Source organism: Conger conger, chromosome 12 (assembly GCF_963514075.1).
Source record: "Conger conger chromosome 12, fConCon1.1, whole genome shotgun sequence".
Taxonomy (NCBI): domain Eukaryota; kingdom Metazoa; phylum Chordata; class Actinopteri; order Anguilliformes; family Congridae; genus Conger; species Conger conger.
This window is the reverse complement of record NC_083771.1, coordinates 17,179,676-17,190,291: the sequence shown is the minus strand read 5'-3', so window position 1 is coordinate 17,190,291 and position 10,616 is coordinate 17,179,676. Positions and strand designations below refer to the sequence as shown.

At 51.5% G+C, this 10,616-nt stretch overlaps 1 pseudogene; it reads right to left on the bottom strand.

The window, feature by feature from the left end:
- Positions 1 to 2,636: 2,636 nt before the first annotated feature.
- On the bottom strand, positions 2,637 to 6,739 carry LOC133141514 (uncharacterized; annotated as a pseudogene).
- Positions 6,740 to 10,616: the final 3,877 nt, after the last annotated feature.

The following is a 10,616-nucleotide window of genomic DNA, read 5'->3' as shown; positions in this document are numbered from 1 at the left end:
TAGGTTATTAGCTTTAGAATATCACAATCAAGTATAAAATACACAAATGAAGAATAGAAATAGAGTAAATAATCATACCTAGCCTGCTTGGACTACACACAAACACAGAGTATAGAATATGCCGTATGGAAAGTCGAATACGATCTTCCTGATACTTACATACACGTACAATATGCTGTGTGGGAAGTCGAATACGATCTTCCACTGCTACACATACATACATACATACATACATACACAAGACATGTTGTGTGGGAAGTCGAATACGATCTTACCCGATTGGTCTGTCTCCCTTGCTTTTATGCCAAATCATACGTTTGAAACCAGGCGGCAGTGCCATAAATCAACCTGGAGGGGTGGTCAAATCTGGAATTTAGACCCACCTTTGGGGGTTGTTGAGTAGGGAAAATGAGATGATTACCAGGAGAGGACGTGTAGGTTTTCCCTTGGGATACTGAAACTATAGTTTATTAAATTCCATTTGGTATGAAATGTATCTCATCTGATTCCTTGATTTTATCAGATCACATCCATACCAAACAGATTACCCTTATGTTTTATTATGTTGCAGTTATCATGAAACTTCCCTCCTGATTATCCATTTTACATGCAATTCCTGTTACCATTACATAAGACTTAATGCAATAATACAAGGATCACATGGGCAATGTTTTCAAGGTGTTACCGGGTCTATTTACTATCTTAATAGCAGTTCTGAATATTTAATCTAAGAGAGCAGTCACCGGTGTAATGACAGCAGTGCCCAAATGAGGGCACTGTGGCATTGTCCGGAGTCTTCCCCCTTGGAAGTGACCAGGTATGGGGTCACAGGGAGGTCACCAATGTTCGGGAGGATTCTTTTCCCATGACCCAACTGGCCTTGGACCACTCATACATCTTAACTCCCCAACAGGTAGTCTAAACAACATTGGAACCCCAGCTCTCAGGCCCCTCACACATGGCAGCCCTTCCTGACCTTAACCACCATGCTACAGGCCGCCCCATCATATCTATGAATGCTGTAGTGGGGAGTTTTCATGATAACTGCATTATGCTGTAAATATGTCTTTGTGCCTCTCATGGTAATATACCTTTTGGATAAACCTGATTTGGGTGAATGAAAGGAAAGGAGACATCCCAGACTGTTTGGTTTCTTCTCCTTATCTCCTTAAATCCAGGCCTTGACCCTAAAAGTGAGTCACCCATCTATAATTTACAGCCAGGCCCACCAGGCAGGGGGCTAAAACACATGGCTTCTACAGAGACAGCTTTTGCCCAGTTTTCCTGAATGGTTGTGATATCAAAGGTAGACTGTTACAAAAACTAGACCATTACACCAGTCGCACTGAACCAATCAGAATAACACCAAACATCACTATATTCTGACCTGGGATTATCATGAAACATCTTTATACCATATCCAGTACTCCTGTACTCAAATCCTGTAGAAATGTGAGAAAAGGGGGGCCTCCAGGGCCCAAGAAGGCGCCTCTAAGAATCCTTCTCTAGCTCTCCCCCACAGGCATGTGTGCCAATGGTGGGGGCTAACAATGTATGCTCCAGGAGAGGGAAGTCAGCAAGCTGACCAGCGCATGAGACCAAATGTTACTTATGACTGGCTTACACAAAGATCTGTCTTCTGCAAGAAGCTGAATAGACACTGATAGAGACTTACAGAAAGCGTTCCTCTGACCTCAGGTGGACTCGTATTGACACATGCATGAACATGGCTGACTTGGGGCATGCACTTGCTCTGTGGGTTTTTCATTGGCTCCATTGTTGTGTATAATTGTTAATTGATGTAAATCTGCAGTAACAATTAGGGGCCGGTCTGTTGGAGCCAATTTGGGTATTGCTATATGTTGAGTGTGTTATGTGAATGTTGTCATTACTCCACCTGCACACTAGGGGCATAAGCAGCAGGTAATCATGGTGTGCACTGACAAAAGGGGTTCACAGGTGTAGGTAATGAGGGACTTAGTAATTAGGAAGCACACAGTTTTTTAACCGTGGGTGCAAGAGACTGTCGTGTTGGTAATGTGGTAGTGTTTGATCCATATGTAAATAAATGGCAAAACGTGGACACATGGCAGACCTCATTTTGGTAACACGCGTTGGAAATGCCGACAAGAAAACAAAGTTCCCTCTGGTGGCTATTTTTTGTTGTTAGGTAGCACGCTTGCATTGTAGCAACTAGACATAACATCCTCAGAATGACCTACACAGTGGCACGGTGTCATTTTGAATAAAGAAGAAAAAAAAAAAACGTGAAACAGCAAAGTTGGGTGAATTTTGTAACTTTGAGTTTCATAAGGCAAGTATATTTCTCGAGTTATCAAAATACATTAGTTGTATTGTAGACTGGTTTCCGGTTTCATTTTGTCTTTGAACCTATAGGTACAACACACATCGCGATAGAAACACACATCAGGACATGTAGATCTCTTTGGATAAAAGCGTCTGCTAAATAACAAATGATTATTTATTTATTTATAGCTAGCATTGTGGCAACTCTGTTGTGTACATACATCTACTGATGCCTCTGGACACATCTTCAGTGATGTTCCTGGAATCATCAGGTGTTTCGGGTCTTTCAACATCATACACCCTCCTCCAGGTGACCCAACCGGGGCTGATCAGACCCCGGCTTGTGTCCAGATGGCTAGCTACTATGACTCCATGGTTCTCCTCTTTTGAGCCACAGCCATCTTGAGGCTCTCTCTGCCGCATCGGTGGTACTGCGGATGGCTCTCCTCTTCCTCTCTCCCACGATGCCTAAGCTACTGAAGGCTCTGGCTAAAGAACGGGCTGCGAAACCCCTGCATCCGATCTCCACCGGAAGACACCTTGCTCTCCACCTAGCCTGCTGACAATCACTGACCAGTCCCGCGTACTTGGAGAGTTTCCTCTCAAAGGCTTCTTCCAAGCGATCTTCCCATGGGACCGTCAGCTCCAGCATCACCGCTTGCTTGGTGGACTCAGACACGAGGACAATGTCTGGCCGCAGGGTGGTAGCAGCAATGTGGCTGGGGAACTTCAGCTGTCGTTCGAGGTCCACCAGCAGCTGCCAGTCTCTTGCAGAGGTCAGGATGCCAGCAGATGTTCTTCTCGCAGGAGTTGCCTGCTCCCCAGCTCTGACAAAGGCGATGGTTCTCTTGGAGGGTCGGAACTGCTTTGCCCACAGAAGTCCAGCGCTGATGGCTTCAGCAATGGTCTTAAGGACTTGGTCATGCCTCCAATGGTACCTTCCATCTCCAAGTGCCCTGGTACAGCAGCTGAGGATGTGTTCTAGGGTTCCTCGCTTGGAACACAAGGGGCACGCTGATGTCTCTGCTAAGCCCCATGTGTGCAGGTTTGACGGGCTTGGAAGCACGTCATAGACTGCCTGGATGAGGAATTTGATGCGTTGAGGCTCGGCTCTCCAGAGCTCAGTCCAGGTCACTTTCCTCTCCATCGCATTCTCCCATCTTGTCCAAGCTCCCTGTTGTTTCATCCTCACTGCCCTGCAGGATCTTGTCTCCTCCTCTGCTGCTCTCACCTCCTCCTGGACAAAGCACCGCCTCTCCTTTCCCCTGGTGTTCAATTGAGGAGTTGGGAAGGACCCTAGCCCAGCTCGGCCCCATGTGACCACTCCCACAAGGTTCCTGTGACGTAGCCTGGCCTCTGCCTCTTGGACAGCATCCTCTGCTCTCCACTTCCTGCTAGTCCTCACTTGGATCCCAGCGTTGGCCACCTTTGGGTCACTCGAGTCCCTGTACTGCACCACTTCTCTGGCTCTCGTCACCTTGAATTCCTCCTCCAAGGATCTAAAGGGCAGCTGTAGCTTGTTGTTACGCCCATAGAGAGCGATGCTGCTCAGGCTCTTTGGTAACCCAAGCCATCTTCGGAGGTGTTTGCTGACCTTCCTCTCCAGGGTCCCGACCGCTGAGATTGGGAAGGCATAGACAAGGAGGGGCCACAGGATCCTGGGGAGAATGCCGTGCTGGTACACCCAGGCTTTAAACTTCCCAGGAAGGCCTGACTTGTCCACGGTTTTCAGCCAGCCATCCAACAGTGCAGGTGGACTGAATTGATGATGTGTCTCTCAGAGAGCTGTCAAAAATCTTTCCCAAGCTCTTGACTGGCTTCTCTGTGATGGTAGGGATGGCTTTGCCTGAGATGTTAAACCGGACCTTGTCCTCCACCCTCCCATTCTTCAGCACCATGGATCTTGATTTGGCTCGTTTAAAACACATCCGGGCCCACTCCAACAGCTTCACGAGACCCTGCAGAATCCACCGGCAGCCTGGGACTGATTCTGTCGTGACTGTGAGGTCATCCATGAATGCCCTGATGGGTGGCTGCCATTGACCAGATTTTGATGGGGCCCTCTGCACTCTGGCTCAGCAGACTTGATGAGCATGTTCATGGCAAGGGAGAACAGCGTCACAGAGATAGTGCACCCTGTGATAATGCCGACCTCCACCTTGTGCCAAGATGACGATGTTGCTCCTGAAGAAACCCTCATCCTGAAGTTGTTGTAGTAGTCAGCGATGAGGTCTCTACACCTGCTGGGAACATGATATTTCATCAGAGTGAACTGGACCAGCTTGTGCTTGTTCGGCTGGAGCCGAATGCATTCGCCAGGTCGAGCCATACCATTGACAGATTGCCTTTGTTCTCTCTGGCCTCCCGGATTAGCTGTGTCACCACACCGGTGTGTTCCATACAGCCTGGCATTCCTGCAATGCCACCCTTCTGGACTGATGTATCGATGTAGGTGTTCTTTACCAGGTAGGTGCTCAGCCGTCTGGAAATGGCACTGAAGAAGACCTTCGCCTCGACACACAGCAGGGAGATAATGCGGAACTGGTCTAGCTGGGTGGAGTTTTCCTCCTTCGGGATCCACACCCCTTCAGCCACTCGCCATTGTTCTGGGATCTTCCCCCTCTCCAGAACACTCGCATGAGTTTCCACAGACTCAACCTAACATCCTCAGGATGGCCTACACAGTGGCACGGTGTTATTTTGTTGGGAATGTAAGGTATATTTCTCGAGTTATCAAAATACATTAGTTGTATTGTAGACTGGTTTTATTTTGTCTTTGAACCTGTAGGTACACCGCACATCCCGATAGAAACACACCAGCCATTCGGAGGAAGAGCCACGACTGCTGCGGAACGCCTTTCTGCCGAGGACCGGAGGGGAGTTCCAGAGCTGCCCGGAGAGATCTCCCGGATAGGGTTGCTCTCCAGGCCGCCGCCAGCTTTCCTTCGCTGGGCCTTCGCCATTCCTGCTGCGCTCTCCCTCTGGTCTTCCAGGCTCTGCAGCAGCTCCACCTGAGGGTCCCCGAAGACGAGGCTGAGGAGCAGGCAGACGGGGACCAAGGACCTCCCTCACCCAGACGACGCCAACCAGATCCAGCTTTGCCATCCCTGCTTGGATCCAACGCTTGGCGTCTTCTACAAGAAGGGAGGTGCCACTGCACCAAAGATCAGCTCCTTCTGTGTTTGCTTTTCGGCCCCCTGGGGACAACATCCTTGAGTGCTGTGTCTGCTTTTTCTCCCAACGGCTAAAGGTCCGGCCTGAGTGAGAGGGAGGATGGCGACAGGAGTCCAGCCAGGTGTCAGAAGACATCACGCCGTCCGCATGACCCTCCTGCCCAGTGGAGAAGGGGGCAGCAGCGGTAGTATGGGTCCTCTGGTGGAGCAAGGGGCAGGTGGTGCAGCCGTTGAGACATTTTTGAAATGAGCTTTAAAAATGCTAATGTCCTGGAGAGGTTATGGAACCTCTTTAGAGAGGGGAAGGACAAGGCCCCCCTCAGCAATTTTGAGGTTGAGCCCCTGTCCGACACGGAAAACAAAGTGGTCACTGTACAGTTTTATAATGAAGCTGTGCAGGACCACAATGTGAGTACGTGGTTGGGCAGGTATGGGCTAGTTAAATCAGGATCTCGGAGGTGATCCCTTTAACCTCTGCGGGGTGAGGGGGCATCTCTTCCGTGATTGCCCCCTCTCGTACGCAAACAGGGCCCGGAGCACCGCGCCCCCTCTACCATCACTGACTGCCCCCCCGCCCCCGCTCCCTACCCCTCTTGCACCAACAATCATTGAACGCACACTCACTCCCATCCCCGTACAGCCTGACAGTACATCCACCCAAGCACCGTGACCCCCCTTGTAGCACCAATCCTGGAATCCCTAACAGCACAGTTCCCCTGATCACCCTATCCCCAATCACTATTGTAAAAGAGGGGCCTGACTCCGACATCCTCATCATGGTGGAGGAGTCAGACTCCTCAACCACAGACTCCGAGGACACCATCACATCCTGGCAGAAGGCAACTTCAAAAAAGGGCAAAAGAATGCGTTCACCCAAAACAGTTACTCATAATCTTCCCACCCAGCCTACAAACCCAGCAATAATACGCCAAACGAAACTAGCAAAAAGAGCCGTTACAACGAATTTAAAAGAAAACTCACAAATCTCCGCCAGGCCAAATCCCCTACCTCGCCCAAATAAACCAACCCCACCACCATCAAAAATGAGACAAACTGGTCACCACACCTCCAGCACTTTTCACCCCAGACCCACTAAGGACCAGCCGGCCCCGCTCCAGACTCTGGAAAAGGGCCCTCCAGGGGCTGGGGGGAAGCCTGGGGCAAGAACATCTGCCCCCACCTCTCCAGGACGGAACCTCCCAGGGAGTCAGGAGGGAAGACCCATGGACACACATGGTCAGGGGGTGAGTAGGCGCCATAATAACCCAGATACAATTTTTTCTACAATAGACCAAATGTGCCATAAAATCACTAGTAACAACTCCGGTCCACCAGATACACAAAAAAATAAAAACATTCATGACAAATACAATTACCTTCACAACACTCAACACTCGCAGTATTAAACACCCAGACAAACGCTGAACAGTATTCTCCATTCTTTCCCAAATCCCCTCGTCCTGCTCCAGGAATGTGGCATTCCGTACCAGGAGTTGGATGGCGTTCTGGGGGGGGGGTGGGGGGGAATGGGAGAATGGGAGAATGGGAGACTCTCTCTGGTCTGGCTCTAACATCGCCAGAGCTGATGGGGTCGGCACGTTGACGAAGAACCCCTTAGTCAAAATAACAGCACGCAATATTGTGGAGAGTGGGCGAATCCTCGTCACTGATTTCGATGTCGGGGGTTCCCCACTCAGGGTCGTCAACGTGTACGGCCCCACCAGTGTGGCCGAGAGAGTCTCCCTTTTCACAAAATTACAACCCATATTACACACTACAATGCCCGTCGTCATAGGGGGAGATTTCAACTGTGTCTTAAGAGATGAGGACCGCAGCAAACCAAGACCGGATCACTCCGGCACCCTGCTGCGGTCCCTCATCGAGGATTTCTCCCTCTGCTACGCCGGGGGTGCCTCTCCACCCCAGCATACGTTTGTGAGTTCCTCTGGCTCCTCCTCATCCAGAATTGACATGTTTTTGCTCTCCCCAGGCCTGAGGGTGCACAGCTATTCCACCAAGGCGGTGCACTTCTCGGACCACCACATGGTGACCGTGTCCCTGGTCTGGGAGAAATCGATAACCGTGGGTAAGGGGCTCTGGCGAATGAACATCAGCCATCTCCAAGACCCCCAGGTGCGTCTCTCCTTCTCGAGAAGATACCTGGAGTGGGTGAGTCTGAAACATCTCTTTGACTCCCCGGTGGAGTGGTGGGAGATGGTGAAGGAGCGAGTGCGGGGCTACTTCCGGGCAGTCGGGCAGAGGAAGGCGAAGGAAGGGAGGGCAGTTGTTGAACGCCACAATGCTGCCCTCCAAAGACTAAGCCTCCTCCAGTCCCAAGGCCTGGATGTTAGCAGCAAAATCACACAAGCTCGGCAGAGCCTCACCACCCTCTACCGGGAAGAGCGGAAGAAACAGACCTTCCGCTCCTCCAGGGCCTCCAGGAGGATGAGAAGTGCATGCGGTTCTTCTTCTGCAGGGCACGGACCAAGACGAATAACATCTTGTCTCTCTTTAACAGCAGAGGTGTGGTGGTGTCTGAAGAGGCGGAGGTCCGGGAGGTGTCCAGGGAGTTCTACGAGGGCCTTTACAGCGAGAGGCCCTCAGACGGGGCTCTCATGGACACCTTCCTGGGCTGCCTGGACAGACGCCTGGGAGATGAGCAGATGGAAGCGGAGTTGAGCACTGAGGAGCTCACCAGGGCCGTGCACTCCCTGAATACACACAAAGCTCCGGGCCCTGATGGAATCCCAGCTGAGTTTTGCCAGGCTCACTGGGATCTCCTGAAGGAGGATGTGGGGGAAGTACAGTACGTGGGGGAAGGGCTGCGTACAGGGAGGGGCGGTTAGGCGCCTCACTGAGACAGTAGGGGGACCTGAAGGACCTCCGTAACTGGCGGCCGATCAACCTCCTCTCAGTCGATTATAAGATCATGGCGAAGGCGCTGATGGGGAGGTTCCAAGGCCTGATAACATCGGTGTTCGGACCGGACCAGACCTGCAGCGTGCAGGGGAGGTCCATAAATGACAACCTGCTCCTCGCGAGGGATCTAATCATCCACTCCGGGGAGCGGAGGTCCCCCTTGTGCCTTTTCAGTCTCGATCAAGAGAAGGCATTTGACCGGGTGAGTCATGTGTGCTTGGAGAGAGTGCTAGAGAAAATGAACATTCCTGGCCGCCTCCTGCGCTGGACAAAAATCTGTCTGACAGACATAACGGGCGGAGTGGTTGTCAATCGACAGCCCTCTGCCCCGTTCGATGTCAGGTCTGGCGTCAGGCAGGGGTGCCCTCTAGCATCTCTCCTGTACGTCATCTACCTGGAACCGTTCCTCCAGGCCATCAGGGCCAATCCAGGGGTGGTGGGCTATCCACTCCCTGGAGCGGGGGGGGAACGGCTAAAGGTGATGGCGTACATGGACGACATTGCCATCGTCGCCACAGATAGTCGTTCTATCGCTTGTGTGTGCCACCAAGGTGTTGGACGACTTCTGTGTGGCCACTGGCGCCCTGGTCAACAGGGACAAGAGTGAACTGTTTCTGTCTCCAAATTGGAGTGAGGAGCTGATTGTTTCCTTCCCTGTGCGTAGGAATACCATAAAGCTCCTGGGGGTGACCTTCCAGGCTGACGGAGGAGGGAGAACCAGCTGGGAGGGAGCCCTCCGCCACGTCCAAAATAAAATCAGGAGCTGGAGTGCACGGCCCTTGACCATGGCGGGTAAGATCCTTGTCCTGAAGGCAATTGTCCTACCCATTCTGCTCTATGTGGGGAGGGTGTTTTCCCCAGACAAAGCCACCGGGAAGCGAATTACCCGGATGGCTTTCCGCTTTGTCTGGGGGAGCACTATGGAAAAGCTAAAACGCGTCACCCTCCTTAAGGGGGGGCGGAATGGGCGGCGGGGGGTCATTATGGTGCAGGGTCTGGCCACCCTTGTCCAGAATGCAGGGAAGGTGGGTAAGGCCTCTGGTACCTTTGCCAGGTACTATGCCACCCCCTTCCTTAGAGCAATGGGCTTGGGTGTGCTGGACCTCACCACACCCTATAGCTGGGACCCCCCTTATATCTACCAAGCCCTGAAGGACTTTGCCTACAGGATGGATCTGCCCAGGGCTGGCCTAATCTCGTGGAGCTATAAAATGATTATGGCTCATTTAAGATCTGGCCAAATAGTAACGTTCCCAAGGGGGGGGGCAGACCTGGGCCCGCAAGTCATCTGGGCAAATGTAACACACAAATGTCTTACAAACAAGCAAAAAGACATTGCCTGGATGACAGCCCATAGGTGTCTCCCCACAAGAGCTTTTATGTATCGCCGGCACTTAGCCCTGACCGAACGCTGCCCCCACGGATGCACTGACTCAGAACACATCCACCACTTGCTCTGGGAGTGCTCCGTGGCCAGGCAGATCTGGGGCCTTGTTTGTTCCTCTGTCTCCCAAAGCAGGTTCCTGCCGAGGTCCTCCCTGATGGCTGAGGGCATCCTCTATGGTCTGCCGGGGGGATGCAAGACCATGACGCAGGTCCTGTGGGAGACGAGGAACATCAAGGTCTACCAAAAAACATCTGTAGACCTGGTCACTCTCCAGAGGAGGATATAACCTCCTCCAGGATGGCATTCTGGTGGACATGCACGGCAGCAAGAACCTGGAAAGAAGTCATCATATAGTCCACCGCCCCAAGGGACACAGAAGCCTCTCAGGACAGAAAAACCTGAGCATGTTAGAACTCTTTGCAGCAGTGTTTTTGGAACTACAGAGATCTTGGCATATTGCACTGGTGTGAGTTCTGGATGAATTATTGCATAATGACTCTCCAGATAAGCATTCATACCATCTCCTGGTAGTTCTGAAAGTTCTGTTGAGGTGAATTTAGAATTAGTGGCCTCAACATCAATGCACTCTAACACTTGCACTTTGGCCTGAGCTGCAGCCAGCTCTGTTTCAAGTTCGACTCTTTCTATTGCATTTTGCACCTCAATTCTTTCCCTTTCCAAAGCATGCTTTTTCTGCAGAGCAGCTGTACGTTGCAGTAGGGCTGCCTTCTCAGCTTGACACTGATGATGATCTGGAGACACGGCTTACAACAGTCTGTGATTGCTCTGCTTTACCAGAATTAGATATGCTGTCAAGATGAGACACTGCA